This window comes from Mirounga angustirostris, unplaced genomic scaffold, assembly GCF_029215605.1.
Source record: "Mirounga angustirostris isolate CCGP_5_RB_7025 unplaced genomic scaffold, mMirAng1.0.hap1 SCAF_5, whole genome shotgun sequence".
Taxonomy (NCBI): Eukaryota; Metazoa; Chordata; class Mammalia; order Carnivora; family Phocidae; genus Mirounga; species Mirounga angustirostris.
This window is the reverse complement of record NW_026991713.1, coordinates 111,774,360-111,787,873: the sequence shown is the minus strand read 5'-3', so window position 1 is coordinate 111,787,873 and position 13,514 is coordinate 111,774,360. Positions and strand designations below refer to the sequence as shown.

At 50.2% G+C, this 13,514-nt stretch overlaps 1 protein-coding gene across 2 annotated transcripts in view; it reads right to left on the bottom strand.

Annotated features, from left to right (window-relative positions):
• The window catches only part of SVIL (supervillin), a 228,871-nt gene extending 218,461 nt beyond the window's left edge, over positions 1 to 10,410 (bottom strand). For both annotated transcript variants that reach the window (XM_064591887.1, XM_054507300.2), the window contains exon 1: positions 10,068 to 10,410. The gene's annotated coding sequence lies outside the window, so the exon portion shown is untranslated. The remainder of the gene's footprint in view (positions 1 to 10,067) is intronic.
• Positions 10,411 to 13,514: the final 3,104 nt, after the last annotated feature.

Here is a 13,514-nt window from a genome sequence, read left to right as displayed (position 1 = left end):
CATATAGACATAGCCCTAAAGCAGAGTGTGTTTGTCCACATTTCTTCTTGAGCCCCAGAGTGATTCACTCTAAAGAAGGCTGCCCATTGTCCTCAGATACTCTCTCTAGAAGAAGGCAGGATCCAACTTCCCCTTTGAGCTTCACCTTTTCTTAAAGAGTGGTAGATTACCTCCACCTGCCCAGCCGGTATTCTTACAATCACACCTGAGTTTTGTCAGAAACACAGACTTGTCATCCTTAAAAGGCAGAAAAGGGGAGATTAAGCCAGGTAGCCTACATCCTGCTGGATGTGAAGATGAGACTCCTGAGAGCCTGTCGGTGTGCACTGATATGCTTCTCCTTCATGAGGAAATAACTCTTTCCTTCAACAGGCCTGAAATAGAACCACTTTCCTCACCCAAACACAGCTGAGAACAGCAAGGCAGAAACCAGAGGCTGTTGGCTACGATGTCCAGCACCAAGAAGAAGTGGAGAGCCGTGGGGTACAGTCCCTCCAGGGTGACAGTAAGCCTGGCAACCAGTTTCTGCAAAGCTTGGCAGTAGGAAAAGAAAGCCTCTTTAGAAATACAGTTGGCAAAACACTGAATATAAAGGATACTCTGAGCAACTGCATAATTACGACTCAGAAAACTGGATCCCCATAGTATATCCTTTGTATGTCAGTGGAGTAGTCTAGACCCCCCTGCACATCCTTTAACAAAACGGCTCTCTAGGCTTCCTTCTTCCTTCCTTTACAGCAGTGATGGAGATGGATGGAGAGGGAAAAGTAAACCCAGGAAGATACGTACTCCAACTTATTGCCTAAGGTTTATGACTTTGGATCTGAATTCAAACCCAGATATTACTACTTACTGTGTTACCTCATTTGAGGTACTTAACCCCCAGGGTTTCAACTTCTAAGACTGTGCCGATGACAAGAGGTACGACATGTCAAGCCCTCGGCGGGGGGCCTGGCACGTGGTGTACCCAATCCACAACCCTCCTATCAGCGGGAGCCCCACCCCCACCACTGCGTCTTCTGTGTCTCCGTTAAGCCTGGAACATGCATCCATCACAACACCTCTGACACTTTCCTATGCTTTTGTGCTGACAATGCATCTCCAGATTGTAAGCCCTGTGAGGGCAGTGTTGACACTATATCCTCGGTACTGAGCATGTGCACATACACGCATAAGCTTGCATGCACACACACATGGGCGTGTGCACACATGCACACACACACACACACCCCACTATGAGGTTAACAAATGTTTGCTGGACAAACAAGTGAATGAATGAACAGATTACTGGGTTACTTTCATTGTTTATTACTATATAATTCCAGTTTTAAAAACCTTTCTCCAGATGTTGTTACAGATGACTAACTTGTCTAGGTTAACTGAGCCTGCTGACCACAGGTAGATTCCAACTAAAGCAGCATCCCTCGGTCTGAGTGAACTACAGTCTGTACTAACACAAACTCCTATCCCAGTGCTATAAACAGATTCCCATATCTAACTCCCCTAGATTAGATTTCCATAACTGTGCTCCTTTCTAATTGGGGAGTTCTAGAACCAAACTCCATTTTGGCACAGGTAAGCATCCTTTCACTTTTTTCAGAATTTTAAAAAAGGAGAGCAAGAAGAAATGTTAATGAAGTCGTTAGCATACACACACACACACACACACAATTTCAGAGAAAATGCAGTGAGCAAGTACCAGGTGGGAGGACTCCAGAGCTCATGGCAAACACTGCCAAACAGAGGCCACACCAGCCACGGATGTTATCCCTGAAGCTCTGGCTCAAGGCAGGGCAAGAACATCCTTTCCCACCTCCTCTCAACAGCCAATCCGCTCCTTTCCTCACTCTGAGGATACCCCTCCTCCTTCATAGCTTTAGAGAGAAAACTAAAGGTTCCTAAATCCAGGATCTCCTCAGACTTACTCTCCAGTATCTTTTCATGGACATAGAATCACTGCTTGGAAATACCCCGGAGGAGCCTCTAGAACAAGAGGCCCAGCACAGTCTTAATACACCCATGACTTACACACAAGCCACACTGGCCACAAAGCACAAAATACCTTCCAAGATCTTTCAGAAATATAATTTGGAAAAAAAAAAAGTAAACATTAATTCTGCTCTGTGTAGGAACAATTTCCATTTGCAAGGGAAAGTTTATCCAAAAACAAGCCCATGTTTCAGTTACTTTCAAGGTCCTGCCATGTGAATGAAAAGCCAAAATAAATTTCAAATCATTTTCCCCAAAGTTCTAGCCTTTGAAATGCCCTCACTTGACCAGTTTCAAAACTGGTGTTTCCAAGTTTCAATTCCAAAGAACCATTTTTTTTTTAAGATTTTATTTATTTATCTGACAGCAAGAGACACAGCGAGAGAGGGAACACAAGCAGGGGGATTGGGAGAGGGAGAAGCAGGCTTCCCACGGAGCAGGGAGCCCAATGTGGGGCTCGATCCCAGGACCCTGAGATCATGATCTGAGCCAAAGGCAGATGCTTAACGACTGAGCCACCCAGGCACCCCGAACCATTTTTTTTTTAAGGCAAAGTTTCCTCTGAATAAAAACTGCGATCGAGTATATTTAATGTGATTATTATACCTGACGCAGGTGACAGCCAAACGGGACTGGCTCACAACAGAGGCAGAAGGAAGAGTCTGCAAATGGTAAATAGCAAACGAGGAAGAAGGAATCTACCTCTTAAGAAGCACTGTCAAAAAAAGGGGAGGAAGAACTGTAACTTCGAACATTGCTTAGAGAGTAAATCCTAAAAGTTCTCATTACAAGGAAAAATAATTCTGCAGCTACGTGCGGTGATGGATGTTGACTAGACTTACTGTGGTCACCATTTAATCTATCCAAATACTGAATCGTTATCCCGTATACCTGAAACTAAGATAGTGTTGTATGTCAATTTTATCTAAATAAAAAATTGAGAGGGGAGGGAAAAAGAAAAAGAACAGGAGAAGAGAGCAAGAAAGCAGGGCAGCCCCGAGAGAGACAAAGACACAAAGACCCGCACTGGAAGCCGGGGGCAGTGCAGACACAAAGAGGCAGCGTGCAGAGGAGGGGCCAAAACGGGGCGGCCTGATCAGCAGGAGGAGAAGCTGACAGCAGTCATCAGAAAGGATAGCCTACCCCGCGTCAAAGAGCAGGCTGGATGGTGGGGGGAAGCAATTAAATACCAATGACAGATGGAGATAAGGGTATCCAAGGCAAAGTGTCCCTAAGACACTTGAAACCAAGGGCTGCCGGGAGGTGGCTGGGCAGCCGCAATGGAGGGAGCAGGAGGGGTAGCATGTCAAAGAGGAGACACGGGGTCCCAGGATGAGGAGAAATCTGCCAAAGTCTGGGGGCCGGAGGAACGGCTACTGGGATGTGCGTGGGGAGCAGGCCTGTGGCTGCACAAGAAACACTAGAGAAGTCCTGACCGAAGGAGACGCCCTCCACAGCTCAGCAGCTTCTTCCTCCTCCAGGGAAAGAGTCACTTCTAACCTCTCTGGAGCCCAGTGCCGAAGGGGCAACATGGTCCCCGTGACCAAGGGCTGCTGGCTCATCGTCCAACAGTCCCCCGGTGGAAAAGACCAGACAGGTTAAGATGGCATCCACCCATCCCAGTGGATGTATCTGGAATCCACCGGGCAGGGTGTAGCACTCCACACCATTAAACAGGAATAACCACTTGGACAGACTCATCTTCTGAAAGGAGCGGGGCTGGCTGAAGACAGATGATGGGTCCAACAGCCATGTCGGACCTCTCTATGTGGCTATGTACCTGTGCATGCCGGTATGTGTGTGCACGTGTGACGGGAAAGAGGGATGCGTGTGTCAGAAAGCCGGCAACTGCACTTGAGAGCCAAGACTTAAAACTGCAATATAAGAACAATTTTAATGTGCAGCAAAACGTAATGAGGAAGAGAGTCGCCCCAGGTAAAGAACCCGGTGAATAGCCCAATGAGGACCATGGCAGTGGGGACACACACAATGAAGCCTCAGGAAGGGGGCGGCTCCGCCTCCTGCTTGGTACAAGTTGATCCTTCCAAGACTCAGCCAGTGAGAGCTCGGAGCTGTGAGTTGGGAGATTTTTCCGTTCCAATCCCAGCCCAGGCAAGGCCCTCGACGGCTGAGCCTCAGTTTCCTCTTGTGCAATACAGAGCCGCCTGGCCATCAGCCCTGAGAACCAAACAGAGCTCTTGAAAATCTCAATGCAAATGGCAGTAAAACCAACTGAAAGCTGAAACACTGCACAGTTCGAGTACTGCTGTGAAAAAGGGACCAAGTAAGAGATATGTGGACGTGTAGATGGAGCACAGAGGGGATTAAGGGTTTAGAACCATGGGTCTAACTCAGCAACTATGAGTCGCCCAGGGACCTGAAGCAGCAATGGTTTCCAGTGCAAGAGCCCTAAGAGGTAGAAGAGCTTCAGGCTGGGTTTTATACATGTCCAAGTGAATATGGCTTATTTTATAACCTTTTATAGAACAAAGGGATTGCAGCTGACTGATCCTAATAAAGGGCTGTGATTTATGCTGTTACTCCTAAAGAGCATTTATTCACTTCCATGCACAGTGATGAGGAGGGCAGAAGGCTTCTGAGTCCTGGGCAGGAGTCAGGGCCCAGGGAGGCTCTCTCCACACACACAAGGCCTTGTCTCTCTAGTACATGCACCCCACATGTGATAAACCACAGAATGCCCAGTCCATCTTCCTGCACACAGATTCCCCTTCTCGGATTTTAAATGGTGCGTCACCTTGGTACTCTGGCTTATCCGAGCTGCCATGATTACAACACCAACATGATTACACAAAAGGTACTGTCTCCTACCACAGCCCACATACAGCACAGGTTTAGTCTGTTGTTTCTGAACTGTAAATCCAGCCAGGGCTGGGCTCAAGCCCTTCTTCATCTTTATAGGTTCTCCAGGCCTGCCACATTGTAAACACTCAACAGAAGATTTGCTGAATTAAACCAAAGAGCCAGATCATCTTGGATAAGTAACAACTTGTGGGAAACTCAAGTTTTGTCATGGATAAGATAAGGGATGTGGGCAAAACACCATCCAGCTCTGGCAAATGCAAAATAACCCAATATTCTGAAAACAAAAAAAGCACTGTCTGAATACACATTGTCTTTTTTATATACTTCATGCAAAAGAAATATGTATGTAATTAAACCTGATTCATATGTCTAATTCAAAATACATTTTTAATATTAGACCCATCCCTTTGTTAGTCAATGAAACACAAAAGCTGTGTGGGTTTTAAGTATGAAAAAACTATACATACTGGTTATCCCTGAAAAAATTTGTTCAAAAAAAATGTTAATTCTGACATTTCCTTTTAAACGTTCTCCCCTGAAAGACTGTATCTAGAATAACACTGACCTAACAGAAATAAGACTATTGACAATGGCTACAGTTTAACAAAGGCGTCTGGATTTTTACCTTCCTTGGTTACTGCACAAAAGCAGCAAATGTAAGTACAGTTGCCCCAGCAGCTGGTAAGTTCTCTCCCATATGCAAAGAAGTTGTGAAACAGCTGGGGAATGCAAGATGCTTTTGAACAAGCTGCTATGTGATCCAAAATAACGCGCTGCCTGGCTGCCTGTTCAGCTGCCTGTTCATCTTCTGTACAATGGAAGCGACAGTCCAGGGCAGGTCTGGCGCATGCCCTGCAGCTGCTTCTTTCTTTGCAGCAGGGACCCAACAAGTGGCTACAAATGGAGTAAGATGCACAAAAGCGGAAACCTTGCTCCCAACCCTTTGCATGCTGTCACACGGTTACGCGTGCAGCTCATTTCCCAGGGTGGGAGAAAGCTGCATTTTATACCCAAATGTAAAACCTCTCTGATGCTTTAAATGGCAACCCCTCCCTGTACTCCAGACCCATGCACTTCTTGGTGACAACCTTCCCAGTTAGGGTGGTGTTTGATGACATTATAGGGTTTCTGGTGCTTTTGCTCATGACCGATTGTTTAAAAGATAAACGCACAAGAAAAATCCACAGCTACACACTAGCAATGTTAAAGAGGTCTTTCCAAAACAACCTGGCATAAAAAAAGGATTTCTCCACTTGTATTTGCTAAGTTTAAAGCTTTTGGGCTTTCTAACATAGGAACTAGCTCTACTGGTTGTTCACTAGTTGTTCAGCCTGAGCATGGCCTTACTTCTTTGTATCAGCTTCCAAGTTACAGTCCAGCCATTTTCAGATCATACATCATTTACCATATTTAAGCAAATACTTTTGAAATGGTATCTCAAACGCTCCTCCCTTCCCCACCAATCTGGTGGCTCACCTTTAAACAGACTCCAGAAAAATATCCTATTTTCCAGAGAAATGTTCCCTCTTGCCAAGACTGGGCCAGCACAAGTTTCAAAGAAGCGGATATTTTTCTTCAGTGTTATAAAGGGCGACTGAATGAGCAAAGAGAATAGCTTCCCTTGCTCCAGTGTGTCTGGTTTTGCGTTTGTTTTTTTCTTTAAGTCCTGTCATCCTAGCCATTAGGATACTGGCTTCAAATTTAAAGGAAAGATAAATGGCTAGAGGACTGACCACAAAATTATACAGTGGTAAAATTAGGAAGAAAGCCCTACAGTTCCGGAGCCCCCTGTAAATTCCTTGGGCAACTAGACAGAATTTTCCATCACTACCAACCCCACCTCCCAACCGCTGATTCCAAAAGAGGAATCACTCACTGCATTGCATGGCAGTATTAACTAAGAAGAATAGCAAGTTCAAGGCAAATATCAATGAACTATTTTACCTCTTTGGAGGAGACAAGGAAAGAGAGAAAGAATCTGTTCTTAAACATCATGGTTATTAACATTTGTTGAATAGCTACCATGTGCTAGACTCTGTGCTACTAAGTACTTTATATAGATTATCAAATTTAACCCTCATAGCTTCAAAGCAGGAGGTGCTATTATTATCCCTGTCTTAGAAGAGGAAAACAAAGTTCAGAGAGGCTGAGCAACTTGCCCAATATTGCAGAGCTATAAATGGTGGAGGTGGCATTTCAAGCCTGCCATTGTGATTTCAGATGCTTGCCCTTAATCATCATGCCTTGCTGTCTCCCCAACTGGCATTGCCCTGGGACGTTCTGAGTCACAGACTGTCATTCCAGAGTTTAAAACCACATCTTTCTTAAAGGCAATGCATTTTAAGAACATTCAAGACAATAACAACAGCCCCTATTACAAACCTGAGCTCAATGATGCATAAATGTGCACAGATAAAATCATGTTGTTGGATGCTGAAAAGGCATTTGAGTTTTAACTCATTAGGCAGTTAATTAAGGTTGGCCATATTTCCAAGGCAGACTTAATGTTACACACATATCCAGCACGGTGGCCAAGTCACACCACTTAAACAGGGGAGGAACTGCAGCTCTTGCAACAGGGAAGGGAAACAGATTCATGCCATGTGGAGCTTCCACCTCAGGCCCACCTGCCTCATGAGACACCGCAAAATGCAGAGGAGAGCTATTTCTGACTCTCTTTGGAGTTGTCAGAAAATTCTAAGGATTTCTGGAAGAAGCCTTAGAAACCTTAAACTTAAAGAGTTGGTTTAGTTTTGGTGCTGGTCCTAACAAAAGTCAGCAAGATGTAGAAAGTCCGCCTAACCCTAATGCCTAACATCACCAAACCCCAACCTGGGCTTATAGCACATACCGTGACTCTTTAATCAGCAATCAATAAACAACTCTTCAGTATCAGCCTTTGCCAAAGACACTGGGAGGAGCAAAGTACTCTTAAGAGCAAGCCAGACTCTTTAAGCTTCAGTTTACTCATCTGTAAAATAAAAATAACCGCCTCGGAGAAGGAGAATGGTGAAGATCCTTCCAAAGTGTGTGTGAAGAGTCTCTCATCCACTAGCCACTTTATAAAAACCAGTTCCTGCCCTTTCCTTACTACAGAAGGGAGTGGAGGCAGATAAGAAAGCATGTGAATTCTATCCATTGATTACTGGGGGGTATGGTTTCACATGGGAGCAGAGTGCCCTGGGTTTTTCTTCAGCACCTCCTCGTCTCACGTCCAGAGCCCCGAACGTCTGGTGCGCGGTGGAGATGTTGCCCAGGCCACTTCAGGGACAAGACTTGTGCACAGGCTGGGTTTGCCTAAGTTCCCACAACCTCCGGGAAAACAAGGAGCCCTCTTTATTTCCCCTGCCACCCTTCTCCCCTATTGCACGAGGAACTTCCTGGTGCAATAAGCTGTCAGACTTCACCAGAGCTGTAATGCCTTCGTCAGAAGCGCTTAACCCCGCACCTGACCCAGACTGCGGCCTGGACTGGAGCCTCCCGGCCGCTCACCCACAGTAATACAATTACCGCCTTCTGGAGCTCGGCTCAGGGTGCCGGCGGTTGCCGGCGGTCCCCGGGGGCCTAAACCACTCCCTTCCGGGAGCCCGCACGCCACCCGAATCTGCAGGGAGGGGCGTGGACTGGCGGGCTGGCCTGGCGCGCCGCGCGGGGACTTCAAACCCGCGCGGGCCCTGCGGAGGCGCGACCCTGGCACCGGAGGAGGGGCGCGGGAGCCACGGCAGCTCTCGCCACTCGCCCGTGCAGTCGGGAGAGGAAACGGGCAGTGTCGCAGTTCTGAACACTCGCGTGCACCCCACCCCCCGGGTCGCCCCCCTTCCCCGCCCCTCCTCCCAGCGTAACGGGCCACGGAGCTAACTTCCCGAAACTCCGCAGAGGGAAATCCTGCCCCGGCCCGCACCTCGGGGCGGGCGGGCGCGCGCCACGGCGCGCTGGGGACGGAAGTGGGTGGGAGCAGTGGCCGCGCCGCGCCTTTGTTACTGCTCCGGGACCTCGCGGGCCGCCGGGAGCACCCCATCGCAGCAGCCGGCAATCGGCCGCCTGCTCCCAGGTTCCCGTCGCCGACCCGGGCAGTACCGCCCAGAGCCAGAGTAAAAGTGGCCCCACCTCCGGCCCCCGAGAACGGCGCGCAGCGGCGCGTCCTAGTGTCTGCCGGCCTTAGTCTACGCTGCCGTTCCCTGCCCTGGGGCCACCGCGCGGAGGGACGTTCCTCACCTTCCTGAGCTTTCCCCAGACCTCTGGGTGGCAGAATCGCCGCTTCCCGGCGGACAGCGGCTTGGCAGCCCCAGCTTCTCAACAGCGCCACGGCCACTCCCTGCCTCCTTTCACAGAGCGAGGATCGGGTCCCCCCTCTCGGGATGATTCACTACGCTCCTTACCTGGAGGCTCGAACAAGTCCCCTCCCCTCCGCCGGCCCGCGCAGCGATCGGGAGCTGGCGCCCTCTGCCGGGCCACCAGCGGGAGCAGCCGCGGGACCGAGCGAGGAGCAGGACAGAGGGTCGGAACCTGGAGCCCACCCGAGCGCAGGACCCCCGCACCCAGCACCGACGGTCATCCCTTCCCGAGCAGTGGCCAGCGCGCCGGGGCCATCCTGGCCGCCGTGCCGGTGCTGAGGCCAGACCCCAGGGGAAGAGGACCAGAGCTGTCCTCGCGCCCCCGGGCCACTGGGCGCGCCCGGAGTCCCCCACTTGAGGGCCAGCCGGTGCAGCCCCGCCCCCAGGGGTGTCCCAAAGAAACCACCATGAATCGCGTCTGCACGTCTAGTTTTAAAACACTGGAAAAGCAGTTTTACTGAGGGAAAACAAAGTTTGTGTCTTGTATCTCAGTAGCCTTCTCCCGCTCGAATTAAAGAGGCGGAGGGGAGGGCGGTGGCCCGTCACACACACACCCTCCCCCGGGTCCTAGGGCCAGGAAGCGGCTTGGGGTGAGCTCCAGGCGTATCCGCAGCCCCGGGCCACCGGCGCTCTTGGGTGCCGGTGGAGCCCTGGGTCTGGCTTGGGGCTGGAGGCCGGGGCCGCCGTGTCACTCACCCGGCCGGGAGGAGTGGCTGTCCGAATGACTCGCGCTTTCGCCAGAGTAAACACACGAGCAGCAGGTTAGCCGATCCCCTCCCCCCCCGACCCCCCCGCCACCGGTCCTGAGTGAAACTTTGCAGGGCGACCAAGAGGAGGGGCAGGGGAAACCTACACGCGAGGGCCCGCGTCCCACCACGGGGCGCCCGCACACTCACACTCCAACTTCACAGCCCCACTCACCCGTTCGGCTCGCCCGCCGCGGTCGCCCACCTGCCGGGCGGGCCCCCCTCCCCCCGCACAAAGTTCCCCGCGGCGACGAAGGTGGCGGTCGCCCCGCAGCGGCGCCGGGCGGGGAGGCGCACACTGGCGCGGGACCTCGGCGACCGCGGCACCGTCCCCACACTAGCTGGCTCTCGGCGAGGGGCCCGGCAGACTCGCCGCCGCAGCCGGAGCAGAGCAAGTTGCGAGGCAGGCCAGGGCCGACCGGGAGCCTCGGTTCCCGAGCGCGGACGCGCGAGTCCCGGCGCGGCAGGCGGGCGCCGGGTATCACTCGTAGGGCCCCCGGGTGTCGGCCGCCGGGCGCTCTGAGTGGCTCGGACGGCGCGCCAGGCCGGCGGGGCGGCGCGACCCACCCCCTCGGCGCGCTCCCGCCCTGGCCCGGCCCGGGGACGCGCGCAAGCGCACACGCCCGGCGGCGCCGGGGCTCCCCGGACTCTCGCTCGCCGCCCTCCATGCCGCCCGGGGCCCGGAGGGGCGCCGCTTACCCTTAGAGACCCGAGCGGCCGCTCTGAGTTTGAGCCGCTCGCGGGATAAAACCCACCAACGCGTGCGAACGTTGCAGTCGGTAGAGCTCTGGGCCAGTTGTCAAGGAGACCGCCCTTGTCGGCCCCGTCACAACTGGGAAGTCTCCCGGCCCCCTCCCCCCGCCCAGAGGCGCATCTGGACAGGGGACCGTGCCCTAGCTCAGTGGTTCTCACACTTGACACTTCAGCCAATCACAGTCCCCCGAGATTTGTTAAAACACGGCTTGTTTTTGCCTCCCCCACCTCCCCCTCTTTCTCCCCTTTCTGATCCTTTTAGTCTAACGAGGGCCCGAGAATTTGCGTTTCTAGGTGATGCTGAGGCGGTTGAGAACATCAGATCAGTTAAAGTTTGTAAAGTAGATGGTAATCTGCAAGGCAGTAGATACATTTATACTTGTTAAATCCACTTGTGTGATTTATCTGTTTCAGTAGCTAGTGTTCACATTGCATTTCGTTCCAACCCCGGCTTCTTTTCCTCCAAACGCTAGACTCTTATTTTTCCTCTTGGGTATGCACTGAGCTTTTGTGTATACCAGCCCCCATCAGAAAAACAAAAGGTGAGTACGTGAGTTTGCTAGGGCCACCATAACAAAGCACCACAGTCTGGCCTAAGCAACAGAAATTTATTTTCTCACAGTTTGGGAGGCTAGAAGCCCAAAATCAAGGTGTCAACGTAATTATTTCTTCTGAGGCCTCTCTCCTTAGCTTGTAGATGGCTATCATCTCTCATAAAGACACCAGTCGTGCTGGATTTTAGGGCCCACCTATATGACCCCATTTTAATTTAATTTCTTTCTTAAAGACCCTATCTCTAAACACAGCCACTTTCTGAGGTGCTGGGAGTTAGGACTTCAACAGATGAATTTTGAGGGGATACAACTCAGCCCGTAACAGGGAGCTTCACTGCCCCTAAGAGGCTAGAACAGAAACTGAGTTCTGCTTTCCCATGCTTGTAGGCTGGCCTGAGGACTCACATACCGGTAACAGAGTGCTGAACTTGATAGCTGGAAGGGCTTAAAACCTAGTAAAGAAACCACACTCTCAACTGAGCATATGGTCCTCTGGAAGACAACACCCAATGTGTGAAATGAATATTGGGAATCTATCAGGAATCAGGGACCCCTACCCAGCAAACATTTCAGAACTAGCCCTTTGCTTTTTGTTAATGACTAGGTACAAGTCACCCTTACCTTTGTCTTGCTTTGTTGGAGCTATGATCTCCACCTGGCACCTGTGTCATCTCCAGAAGGTTCCAGAAGGAAGGACTGTATTCAATAAATATATTAAAGACTCTTCATTCCTCCTGCTAGCTAGAGAAGACAGGAAGGAAGGACAAGGGCTGTCTGCACTGACCCCACACTAACCAGAGTCATGGGAATGACTGATCTCCAGCAAATCAGTAATTGCCCTGAATTTGGAGCCTCGTCCCCAGTCTTCTGATTCTGTCCTACTTCATATCTTTGCCTTGTGGCTTTGTCTAACACCAGGCCCGGCTTCTCCCCAAGCCCCAGATCCAAATGGCTATGGGATCACCATACAGCTCCAAACTCAGTATGTCCATCACTGAACTCTTACCCCACCCCCAACCCTGCCCTCCACCTGCATGCAATCCCCATCTGAATGGATGGCTCAAAGGCCACTCCAGTCATGCCAGCCAGAAACCTGGGAGGCATCTAAGATGTGACCTGCTTGAATCAACTTGCTACTGTGTCCTTAAGGTTCCACAGAGGCTTCCCCTCTTCATTCCCACTGCCATTGCCTCAGCCAAGGCCTTTTGCACGATTTCTCATCTGGTGTTTGACACCAGACTCCTAACGAGACTCTTTTCTCCACAAGGCTTCTTGGCCAGCATCCTCTACACGACTTCTTCAAGCATCTTTCAAAAACAGAAACCTTGTTATCCTCTGCCCTTCTTAAAACCTCTCAATGGATTCCCTTTGTGTTTCAGGAGAAAACTCAAGCTTCTTTGCTCGCCTGCCTCCAGAGGTTCATCTTTGATCATTTTCCCATTGATGCCCTTCCCTGAAGCCCGGAACCACTCATAATGCCCTGCAGATTCAAGAGGTCCCATGCTTTCTGAACACAAATACTTAGGACGTCCTTGGTCTAGAGAGAAGGTGTCATTCACCTCTTTCTGAATTAGGGGCCTCTTGTTTCTCTCACAGCCCCCCATGTGGGTCTCAGGTGTAGCTCTTAGAACACTGGGGCAAGATTACTGGGTCACTTTTCTGTGTCCTCCATTAAACCATGAGCTCCTGGAGGACAAAAACCTCATCCATTTTTTGTATGTTTGAAGTCTTGGAAAAAAAAAAAAAGTTTGCTTTAAGGAATGAATTAATTCTCGGGAATTCAGAAGATCTGGTCAAACTTAACATTTGCTTGCAAATACCTTATCTGAAGCAATCTTCACTTTTCTGACAATATTTGGTGAACACTCTTAAGTCACCCCCTGTTTGAATTATAGATTCATCCTTTAGAATCTTGAATTAACTTCTATGCTTCCTAAATACCCAGAGTTTCCTAGAGTTTTTCAAGCTGCCGGTCAGGAGATCAATTTTGTGGGTAAAGATAAGTATCTTTGTTTTATGAAATCAAATTTGTATTAAAACAATCAAGTGCACCCTACATAGTAAATATTATTTTCATGAAAGTTTTGTTTTGGTTAACTGTATTTGCAAGCTGTGTGCGTGCGTGCGTGTGTGTGTGTGTACGTGTGCAGGGTTATTGTATCATCAAATTTATTCCTTTCTGTGGGTCATGGTCAAAAAACTGGCACAACACTCTCTTAAGCAGCACTGGAGCTGTGCCCACCATAGGACACATTTCTGGAGACGTTAGAGAGGGTGGAGTTAAGCAGAGAACATTTTCTGGAAAGATATTCTGA